Genomic DNA, 11,002 nt, shown 5'->3' on the forward strand with positions numbered 1-11,002 from the left:
GGTCTTCAGGGAGCGGAATCGCTTTCCTGACCTCAACAGAGAGAACAGTCTGTTGTTGGGATGGCTGAGGTCCTTCACGATCTTCCTGGCCTTGGTCCAGCACCGCCTGCTGTAGATTGAGTGCAGGTCAGGGAGCTCGGAGCGGATGGTGCGCTCAGCTGACCGCACAACCCTCTGTAGAGCTCGTCTGTCCTGCATGGTGCTGTTCCCGAACCAGGTTAAGATGTTTCCCGCCAGGATGCTCTCTATGGTGCACGAGTAAAAGTTCCTGAGCACCTTGGAGGGCAGTTGGAAGTCTCTCAAGCGTCTGAGGTGGTAGAGACGCTGTCGGGCCTTTTTCACCACGGTGTTGATGTGACAGGACCATGACAGGTCCTGCGTGATGTGAACTCCGAGGTATTTGAAGCTGTCCACTCTCTCCACTGGCACCAGTTTTCCAGATTCCTAATCTCCTTCAGGTAGGCCGTCTCGTTGTTATCAGAGATCAGGCCCACCACGACGGTGTCGTCAGCAAACTTGATGATGGTGGTGGAGCTGGTAGTGGCCACACAGTCATATGTGTACAAAGAGTACAGCAGGGGGCTCAGAACACACCCCTGGGGGGCTCCAGTGCTGAGAGTGGTGGAGGCTGAGACATGTCCGCCCATCCTTACTGCCTGTGGTCTGCCAGTTAGGAAGTTGGAGATCCACTGACACATAGATGAGCTGAGTCCCAGATGCTCCAGCTTGGTGGTGAGTGTGGAGGGAATTATGGTGTTAAATGCAGAGCTGTAGTCTATGAAGAGCATTTTAACATAATTCCCCCTTCTAGTTAGGAGTTAGGATATTAGGAAATTGCTGCGGTGCTTCAGTGCAAACATACTGTTATAAATTAAGCTTAAATAGACATGAAAATAAAAATAAGAATTAAAAGTGCTAAGTAGATAGATAGATATATACATGAGTGCAGGTGGTGATCAGTGCCAAACATGGAATGATGCAGTGAACACAGCGTAGGGCCATGTGTTAGTGGTGGGAACAGTCATATCCACTCACACTCACTGACTGTTTATTACTAATCACTGTGTAACTGCTGTGAATTCACAGTAACTGCCGTCTCCTTACAAATCTTCATTAGATTAACCACACTTATACAGACTGTATATAACTACCAACTCTCCAGCCATGTTGATGGATTGCCAATATTGGCTGGAAATATTCATTTCCAGGGAAAGGACACAGGCAGATGATGCTTACAGGATGTGATGTGACAACACTAATGAAATATTGATGTGTCATATTTGTCCAAGGCGTATTTCATTGTTATGGAAAAAGAGAATATCAAAATCATGATGACCAATTGGAGTGGTGATGTCTATGACTTTGTGTATATAATTTGGAATTTTGTACAAATGTAGGCCAATAAGGAATATATGATATCATTTCATTCATTTCAAAGGTTTATTTGCATGACGCACAAACAGACACAATTGAAAGGTACAAATGTGCATGACACGAATTCAAACGTGGTGCAGATGTGTGTCACAGGTTGATCTGGCTGTAGGCTGTGGCACTTGGCCAGAGGTGGCGCTGGTTGACTCGACTCCATGTTAGTGCACAAAGTAAACTGCTCGCTTTAGTTGTGAAGCAAAAACGCTGAAACCGGAGAAATAAAACGTGCGAGCGGAACGATAACGACGACAAGAGTCTCCCGATCGTTTACTCTTGCTGTCCTGTGAACAACATCGGCGTGGTGTTACTTGTTTGCTGTTTTCGCGATCGCGTCGCGCATGAGGATATCACCAGATAAACTCGCCACATTTTAAACATTTTGTTGTTCAACAGCATCAAGACTGACGGAGTGTGTTTGAGATAACCTCACAAGTGTCACAGATGACACATTTGGCGTTTTTTTGCTGGTTTGTCGGTAGCAGCTCCTGAAACGCAAGACTGCCACACATCTGTTCGACCAACGCCAGTTGATCTAAACGCCAGTAGATCTGGAACACCGGCGCGAAATTTGATTCCCTGGTAGCTGAATGCAGTTTACCGTTAGTGTATTAATGGTTTAATAAAATCACGTTTTTACATCCATTCCAAGGCCATTAACACACATGGGCAGCTGATAATAACGTTTAAAGGAAATATCTTGACGCCGCACTTGTTTAAAATATAACAAGGGTGTCGCAGCTGGGGTTTGATAGTCGCGTTTTAAGCAATGTGGGAACTTTTTCAGCATGTAATCTGAGCTTGTAATACGGTGTTATCACTATAAGTAATCGGTCTGAAAGAACAGACGGCAGAAACTGTCGGAAATCTGGAGAAAGGAGTCACCTTAGTAGTGAATATTAACACATTACAGCATTCTAGTCTTTTTTTTCTTCCAAACTTGAAAGGGCACAAAAGCATGCTCAGACTCTGCTCTCCTGTGTCCAGTAGTCCCAAACAAACATCTAAATTTAAAAATGAAAACTTTGCATATCGAGAGGATTCACTCTAAAGATTTGGTTTATTTTATTTAATTTACTGATTTTTTTTAAATGAATATTTCTTTGAACTGAAAGAAGTTGTACAAAAGGTTTTAATGTGTGTGATATACGGTTTTTACCCATGTAAAAATGTGGTGATAAATATCCTTACATTGAATTTAGAGTTTGTACTACCATTTATCTTGCAGACAATGAGGTTGATGGTGACACAGTTGACTGCGGTCTTACTGAGACTATGGTTGCATACCTTTTCCAAGGATCCTTCAAAAAGCAGGTTAAATTCAACCAGTTTGTGTCAAGGATGAAGGAATCTTCAGTCAGTCTGACTCTACAGACTGTCTCTCCAGAAGACTGGCAACCATCTACTTCGTCAACTTCAATAAGGTATTTTCTTATTTATAATGAAGTTAGTATGTCTGAAGCATACATGTTGGCCGTTATGCACTTTTAGGATTTAGTTAATATGATCATTGTTTCTACCATATGTATTGTTACTGTAGTGTTTTATACTTCAATTCATGCAATAAAAACAAACACTTAACTGTTTTCACAGCAATGAAAATACTTTGAGACTGCCAGCCTCTTTTGAAATTCCAAGATTTCCCAAAAATCTGCAACTAAAACTGGACAACAAAGAACCGTGCCATAAAAATCCAAGGGACAGACACACAATAATCAGAGTTCTATATGAAGCTGTGGCACAGTATACTATGTAAGTTAATCAGGGTAATGTTAGCTTGTTGCTTTAGAAAAAGCTGAATCTGTCATATTGAAAATAAACGCTACATTACTAAGAAACAATAACTAACACTTGATAAAGTTTGTTTGTCAGCAGTTGCTCTAACACTTCTGTTTCTTCTGATATTACAGGTATCCCACAAATTCTGAATATGTGCAAGCTGTGAAGACGCTGGTAACGAAGTATCCTTTCCTCAAGGATCATGAGGGAAATGGTTATGTAAGTTAAATTTAAAATTAGCATAAGGTTCCTTCAAGATTACAAAGTAAAAGTGAAGCTTTTTTCGATCTTGTTTTGTTAGTAAGACAATCTGTAGCCTCTCAGTAGGTTTGTATGAAGTATGTGTTACGTAAGGCCCAAAATGGCCTCCGTACAAGAAAGTAGTAGCTCTAATATTGACCAGTAACGAACCACCACACGCACACTGTAATGGGTTACACAAGATTTATTTGTTCTTTCTCCGGGTAAAACTACTGGCTGAAGACACAACTCTGGCCAGGAATCCAAGGCCCAAAGCCACCGCGGTCAGGGTTGTTAGCCTTTTCAGGCCTGACTTCGTTCGAGGCTGGGTCTCCAGATCACATCCTGGGAGCTGGAACTTCCCCAAAACTGGTCCAGTTTCCTTGTCAGGGGCACAGAGAGTCTCCAGTCCAGTGTTTGTTTTCCTGCCTTCCAGCACATCCACTCACATCCCAATAAGAATGAGTCCTCCCTCCAACATCCTCAGTTTATTTTAAAAGCAAAACCAGGCCAGGTTAAAAATCTTTTCCATTAAAATGTGCACACTTCATCCTGGATCTTCGAGGCTTCCCTGCTTCACCAGTGTCCTACTAAAAAAAACAACGACAACCCCTACTTCCTGTTTCCTCTCCCCTTTATAGAGAAGGGCTCCAATCCTCCCCAATCAGCTGCTCCCTGTATTCAACTCCAAATAGCTGGCAGCTGGACTAGAGTAGAATCTCCACTCCCACATGGGTGTGGCCCACACCTCACATCAAACACAAAAAAACACCAAAGCATGCAATTAATACAAAACAAAATCTAAAGAAATGCCAACCCAAAAGCTTAGTGGGGGATTCTCTCCATCCTTTTCCACCATGCTATACTCTGTAACATATGTTTACTGATTCTTTGTTGGGTGTATTTTGTGTAGATTGTTTTTACAGTAACTTATGTTTCTGTTCAACAAGCACACATGGCATATGTCTTTGAGACGTAAATTCAAATCAGAGCGGGCACCACTAGTCGACAGTGAGGCAGTGAGGCGTTGTAAGGAGAAGTTTGGTTCTACGAGGAGAGGGCAGCCTAATAAATGTCAACGAACAAGTCAGAGAAATGTTTGTCAGGTTGGTGTGAGGGACACCTTGAGCTATAAAATGTTCTTGCCTCTGTTATTACATCTAAAACTAAGGATTAGGGATGCAACTGTACCTTTTTTCAAACCGAAACAATACCAATACTTGGATTAGAGCACTTGCTAATACAAAGTACCAGTGCTAATACTTCTACCTCACAAAAAATTATTAATTGGAAGGCGCTAAAAGAGGGTGAACTAGATTTAAAAAACAAAAACAAAAAAAACCCATTTTAAATATGACTCCAAAACTAAAATTTCAAGTTAACAATTAAGATTTTATGTGAAATTATTTCAGAGTTTCCATATTTTAAATATTGGTTCATGGTATCGGTTAACTTTAACCGATACGAGTTCTTTGTGATGCACAGATCGTGTCAGCTCTAATTGTATATTTAGTCTTATGTTGGGTTTCTAATCTGTTTTGACTTTCTCTTCTCACTCTTGCTTTCTTTCAAGGGACCATGCGTCCAAGGAGAGGATTTATTATCCATAGACGCCCACTTAAAGGTCATACAGTGCCAATATCAGAAGATGCAACCAGATACCATGGTGGTTCATAACCGTATGCAGCAAACGTTTGCTTGGCGGCAGAAAGAAATTGCAAATGGTATGCCTGTGGAAGATGTGTTGAAGAAGTACCCCTTCTTAGGGATGCCTACTGGTGTAAGTCAGAAAGCTGAATTGAACTTGGAAATAGCTGTCACATTTAACATGTTTATAGTAGTATATTTTATTTGCCCTTGACCTTGCTTTCTTCATCTGTCCCTCTTTCCTTTTTTTGTATGTTCATGTAACTTCTTACAGTATTGTTGTTAAATTCTATAAAAAAAATAATTATGCAGCACCATACATAATTAATATCAACTTTAGATTATTTCATTTTCATACACTGTTATTTTGTACTGAAAATGAATTTTTTACTTGTAGCTGTGCAACGAACTCAGGTGGATCCAACCAACAACGGGTAATGTAAGCCAGCGAAGGTGATTGGCCTTACACGAGGGAAAACCCCACTCTACCAGCTCTACCTTGATGCAAGAGAGGAGGCTCTCACTGATGACCTACCAGGTATTTGCTTTTTTTTTTTAACTTCAAGGCTTCCATTTTATATAATTTTTATAGGTAACTGGAAATGCCAGATAAAATGCATGGGTGATCTTGTGTTTTGTTGTTTTTTTGGCAGATCTTGACACAAGGGCTGCACTTTTATTCCTGCCATACGTCTTCAAGGAGAAACTGGATCTCTTTGTCATACTTGGAGAGGTGTGTGTATTAAAATATTTAGTCTATATAAAAGGAAAACAAATGTATCTTTTGTTAAGAGACTAAGATATTGCTTTCCTCTACCTTCTCTTTTGACTTCAAAGGTTCATCCGAAAACCCCCTATCCAACTGTTCAGCTACTTCATGAAGACTGGAAACCAGTGTTCTCCAGAAGCGCTCCAAACATTGTGAAGTTGGATGGCAGTGAAGTGTGCAGAAGCTCGTGTATTTTTGAAGGAATCATCTCTTATTTCTGCTTGTATTTTGTCTTCAACCTTGCTTATCCAAAACATCTGAAGAACACCCTGATTTTTCTCCAAAAGTACATTGTGAAAATAGATGAGGGTGAGGACCGGCCTCTGCCAATCACAGTCACCAGACAAATAAATCTTCTGTATTGACCACCATGCCTCAGCCATATCAGTGCTCCAAATGTGGCAGAAGAACCTTTAGTTTGACAAAGCTTATTCAGCACATAGGACTTATTCATTCCCATGATGCCAATTTTGATATAACCTGTGGACTCAGTGACTGCTGTTCTTCCTTCAAAAAATATGAATCTTTCAGACGACATGTGTATAGGAAACACAGAGAGCAAGTGTTGTGTCCCCATAAAGACTTAGATGAAAATGAGCAGGAGGTAGTCAGTCCACACCCAAATGAATTTGCAAATGACATAACTGAAAATATTGAAACCCCTCCATCCTGGGATGAATTTTTGATAAATTTCAGAGACAATCTTTTCAAGTTCATTCTTAAGTGCAGAGAGAAAAATTCTTTACCGGTCTCTGTTCAGGAAGAAATTGTGGAAGACGTAAATTTTCTGATGTGTTTTTTCAAGGAGAACTACGATGCTTTTATAGCATATCATTTAGAGAAAATGGGTCTTGACGTGTCTTTGTGTCCAGAGGTTAAAAATGTCCTGCATTCAAATGAATTTTTTGAGAAGGCTTCAACAGCTATTCGATCTCCTTATTTAGTCAAAGAACATTGCAAATCAAAGATCAACATGACAGAGCCTGTTCATTGCAAATTAAGAGACTCTGTGGGTCATACAGTTAGCTCGTATTCATATGTGCCTGTTGATAAGGTGCTAAAAAATTATCTTTCTCATGAAGACATAAAAGATCACATTTTTTCAAGTGGCAATTCGGAAACTGATGAATTTCTAACAGATTACTCTGATGGAGAAATCTTCAGACATCATCAATTCTTCAAGGATAACCCAAATGCACTGCGACTCCATTTTTATGAGGATGAATTTGAAGTACTTAATCCTCTAGGATCTAAATGATCCAAACACAAACTTAGTGCATTTTATTACACTGTAGGCAATTTGGACAAAAGGTACACTTCTCAGCAGAGGCACATTCATCTAGCGTTATTGGTACGCTATTCTTTCGTTAAGCGGTGTGGTTGGCATGTTATCCTTAAACCTTTGCTTGATGATTTGGAAAAACTTTCCACTGATGGCTTTACTTTTACCATTGATAAAACTGAACACACTATTCATGCTGCTCTTGCAACTTTATCTTGTGATAATTTATCAGCTCACATGATTGGTGGTTTTTCTATGTCATTTAACACTGGTAGAATTTGTCGGTATTGCATGGCTTCTTATGAAGATATGAAACAATCCTTTGAGGAAGAAAGCTTTGTTTTAAGAACATCAGAGGTTCACCAGTATCATCTTGCACGAATCCAAGAATTTCCGGATGATAAAACAATATATGGTGTAAATAGTTCATGTCCTTTTGACAGACTGAGTTATTTCAGTGTTACACAAGCTTTACCACCTGATGTAATGCATGATCTGTTGGAAGGTGTAGTTCCTCTAGTTATGAAACTAGTGATTTGTAAAGCCCACACTGAGAAGCATATTACAATTAGAGAGATCAATGAAGAATTGCAAAAAATGCCCATTGGTCAGAATGACAAAACAAACAAACCAGTACAGTTATCAGAAAGACTACAGAGTGTTGGTATTGTTGGATCAGCATCTCAAAAGTGGTGCCTGTTCAGATTGCTGCCATTTCTGATGGCAGACCGTGTGCCACCTAATTGTAAATATTGGCATGTTTTTCTTCTATGTCGTGAAATAACAGAGATTGTAATGGCTAAAAAAGTGCGAAAAGAGAATATTTTATTGTTGAAGTTGCTTGTCCATGAGTTTCTCACAAAACTGAAAAGTGTATTTGGGGATGTAATTACACCAAAGTGTCATTATTTAATCCACTATGCAAGACTGATTGAAATGTTCGGCCCTCTACGTTTGTTATGGTGTATGAGATTTGAAAGTAAGCACCAGTATTTCAAAACGTTGTCCCGCAATTGTAGAAATTTTATGAACATTGCTACAACTTTGAGCAACAGACATCAGTTCAGACAGTGCTGGGAGTTTTCTAACAAAAGTTTACTTGGTGAATTTGAAAATGTTTTTGGAAAAAGTGTGACTACACCATTTTTGTCATTACCACTGGAACTGCAACAAGCACTGACAGTCTATTGTGGCTTTTCTGAAGTTGATAGTGCTAAGAAAGCTTTCCAGCGTGTGTCAGAAGTAATTGTGAACAGTGTCAAATACTGTGTAAGAGATGTGTTTGTCATTGATGTACTGCATTCAGAGAAGATTCCTCTGTTCTGGCAAATTAAGTACATATTTAATATTGACACAATGTGGGTCTTTTGTGGAAAAATTCTCATTCCTCTGTTATATGACAACCATTTTCATTCATACAGTGTTAGAGTTGATAGTGAATGGACGTTGCTAAAACCTGGACAGGAAATTGATGTTGCAGCTTATGACACATACTCTGTTGATAACAGTTTGTATGTAACAGTTAAGCAATGTATTTAAGAAGGTAATAAATGTGACAAGTATTTTTGACTTTGTATCTTCAATTTTTCAAATCTTGAGAGGAAAAATGTAGGAAATCTGTGTTTAGATACTGAACCTTTAGAAAGACATTTTTGTACTCCTTTTAAGGGTTCTTTTTTGTACTTTATACTAAGGGTACAACTTTGCCCTTTAAAGTACAGGTTTGACATGTAAAAGGTACAAATTACAAGGGTACAAATCAGTACCCACAGTTTAGGGTACAGAACGGTACCTTAGAGGGTACCACCCCAGTGACAAGCCATTGTACCCCTATAGGTACATTTCTGTACTTTAATTTCTGAGTGTGAATGATTGATGAAGTTGAAAAGCTTAAAACTGAGCTTGACTAGGCCTTCCCCAGAGTCTCCATCAACACCACCTTTCCTCAATTCTTATGATGTATTACCACCAATTGGAATAGGCCATTAGAAGTATACTTCATCTTGTCTCCCTCTATTCTCTTTCCATCACCCCCAACCGGTCGCAGCAGATGGCCGCCCCTTCTTGAGCCTGGTTCTGCCGGAGGTTTCTTCCTAAAGGGAGTTTTTCCTCCCCACTGTCGCCCAGTGCTTGCTCAAAGGGGATCATTGGATTGTTGGGGTTTTCTGGCTTTTTCTGTAGTGTTTTCACCTTACAGTATAAAGCAGCTTGAGGAGACTGTTGTTTTGCCATGATGCTATATAATCTTAAATATAACTGAATTTTCTAAACATCTATTATAGCATCAAAGTAAAACAAAAAAACTAAAGTATACTTCAATGAAATTAATCAAAATGTCGAATCTGGCAAAAAAAAGAAAAGAAAAAAGGTTTCACCTTTAAATAAAAATCCAAATCACAAAAATTCTGATTTTTGTTGTGTGTGGGGGTTTTTGTGTGTGTTGTCAAGTATAAAAGTTTTGCACTCTGTCACGGTCTCGATGTCTGCCCGGCCGGCTCCGCAAGGTTACATATGTTTATTGTGTTGCTGCTTTCTTCCACTCGTCATTCTGCCTGGGCGGAGCTCAGGCCCACGCACCTGTCTGCAATTACGCTGCAACGTGTCCTGTCTGTATGGAGACTGAGAGCTGCCAGAGTAATAATGTAGATACAGGCCTCTTTCTCCTTCTGCTGGTGTTCATGGTTTTATTCCATTGATGTTGCTATCATTTGTAAATATATTTATTTGGTGTTATTTTATCAATTTTCTACTACTGTCGTTCATGTAATTTTTTTTGTATTTAAATATGATTTTTTTAAGTAATGCTGCGAGTTAAATAAAGGTTTCATTGAATAAAAAAAAGATTTAAAGATGACTGGTGGCGGAAGCAGAGCACAGACTGTGAGAATCTATCGCCATCGTGTGGTGCAGAGATATATTTCCATTGAATTTAGACAACGAAAGCTTGGCTCACAGAGCAGCTGCAACACGAACAAAAAACATTAAATAGCAACATGATATATTATATTATATTATATTATATTATATTATATTATATTATATTATATTATATTATATTATATTATATTATATTATATTATATTATAGTGCAAACAGTGCAGGCTTCAGCTCTGGGGAAGAAGCTGTTCCTCAGTTTGGGTGGATTCTGTCACTCACAGCGTTGTTAGCCCTCTTGTGCGCGCAGACTGCAACCCCCCCCCTCCCCCGCCCCCCCACTGTGCGTTGCCCTGATATCTGCAGTGTGAGGTTGGATCGCTCATTTTCATCCTCACACTGATGCCACTTATTTCGGTCTTTGTTTGACATAAAAGGGCATATTTGTCACTTTATTGCAACTATATTTGCACTCTTGAGCTCCTTCATTCACTGACTGATTATAAAGTTATTACTTGCGTTATGTATTCATCCTTTTGAACATAATTAATGAAGCCACATGTAATCACTAAAATTTGTATTTTGGGTACAATAAGAGAGTTTCAGATGTAATGCTGTTTTGTTTAAATTTCACCAACTTGCTGATGCCCACGGTTGTGAGTGCAGCTTCTTACTGTACATGGGTGGATGGTTGTAAATCACATCACAGATGCCAAAAACCTCTCAAACCAAGCCCTCTTGCCGGTGATGCTGTGCGCAACCTCGTGACAACCACATGACTGATACTAACTCCTGAGCTGACTGTATGCTAACATGCGCCACAAATAAGGGTCATATTTGGATTTAAAACAATCACCGAGAAGCTTCCACTGAATGCTACTTTCCCCTGCATGACACTGAAATCATTAACACATACTAACCCTCCATACCCTGTAGGAAACTCACTTGCTTGGAATAACATTTCAACAGGGAAAGAGTTGAGA

At 39.4% G+C, this 11,002-nt stretch overlaps 1 pseudogene; it reads left to right on the forward strand.

Moving 5' to 3' along the window:
* Positions 1-2,097: 2,097 nt before the first annotated feature.
* Positions 2,098-8,707, forward strand: LOC146575220 (sterile alpha motif domain-containing protein 3-like; annotated as a pseudogene).
* The last annotated feature ends 2,295 nt before the right edge of the window (positions 8,708-11,002 follow it).

This window comes from Mchenga conophoros, linkage group LG4 (genome assembly GCF_057382185.1).
Source record: "Mchenga conophoros isolate Kocher_MC1m ecotype Shallow Benthic linkage group LG4, M_conophoros_male_GT1.1, whole genome shotgun sequence".
Taxonomy (NCBI): Eukaryota; Metazoa; Chordata; class Actinopteri; order Cichliformes; family Cichlidae; genus Mchenga; species Mchenga conophoros.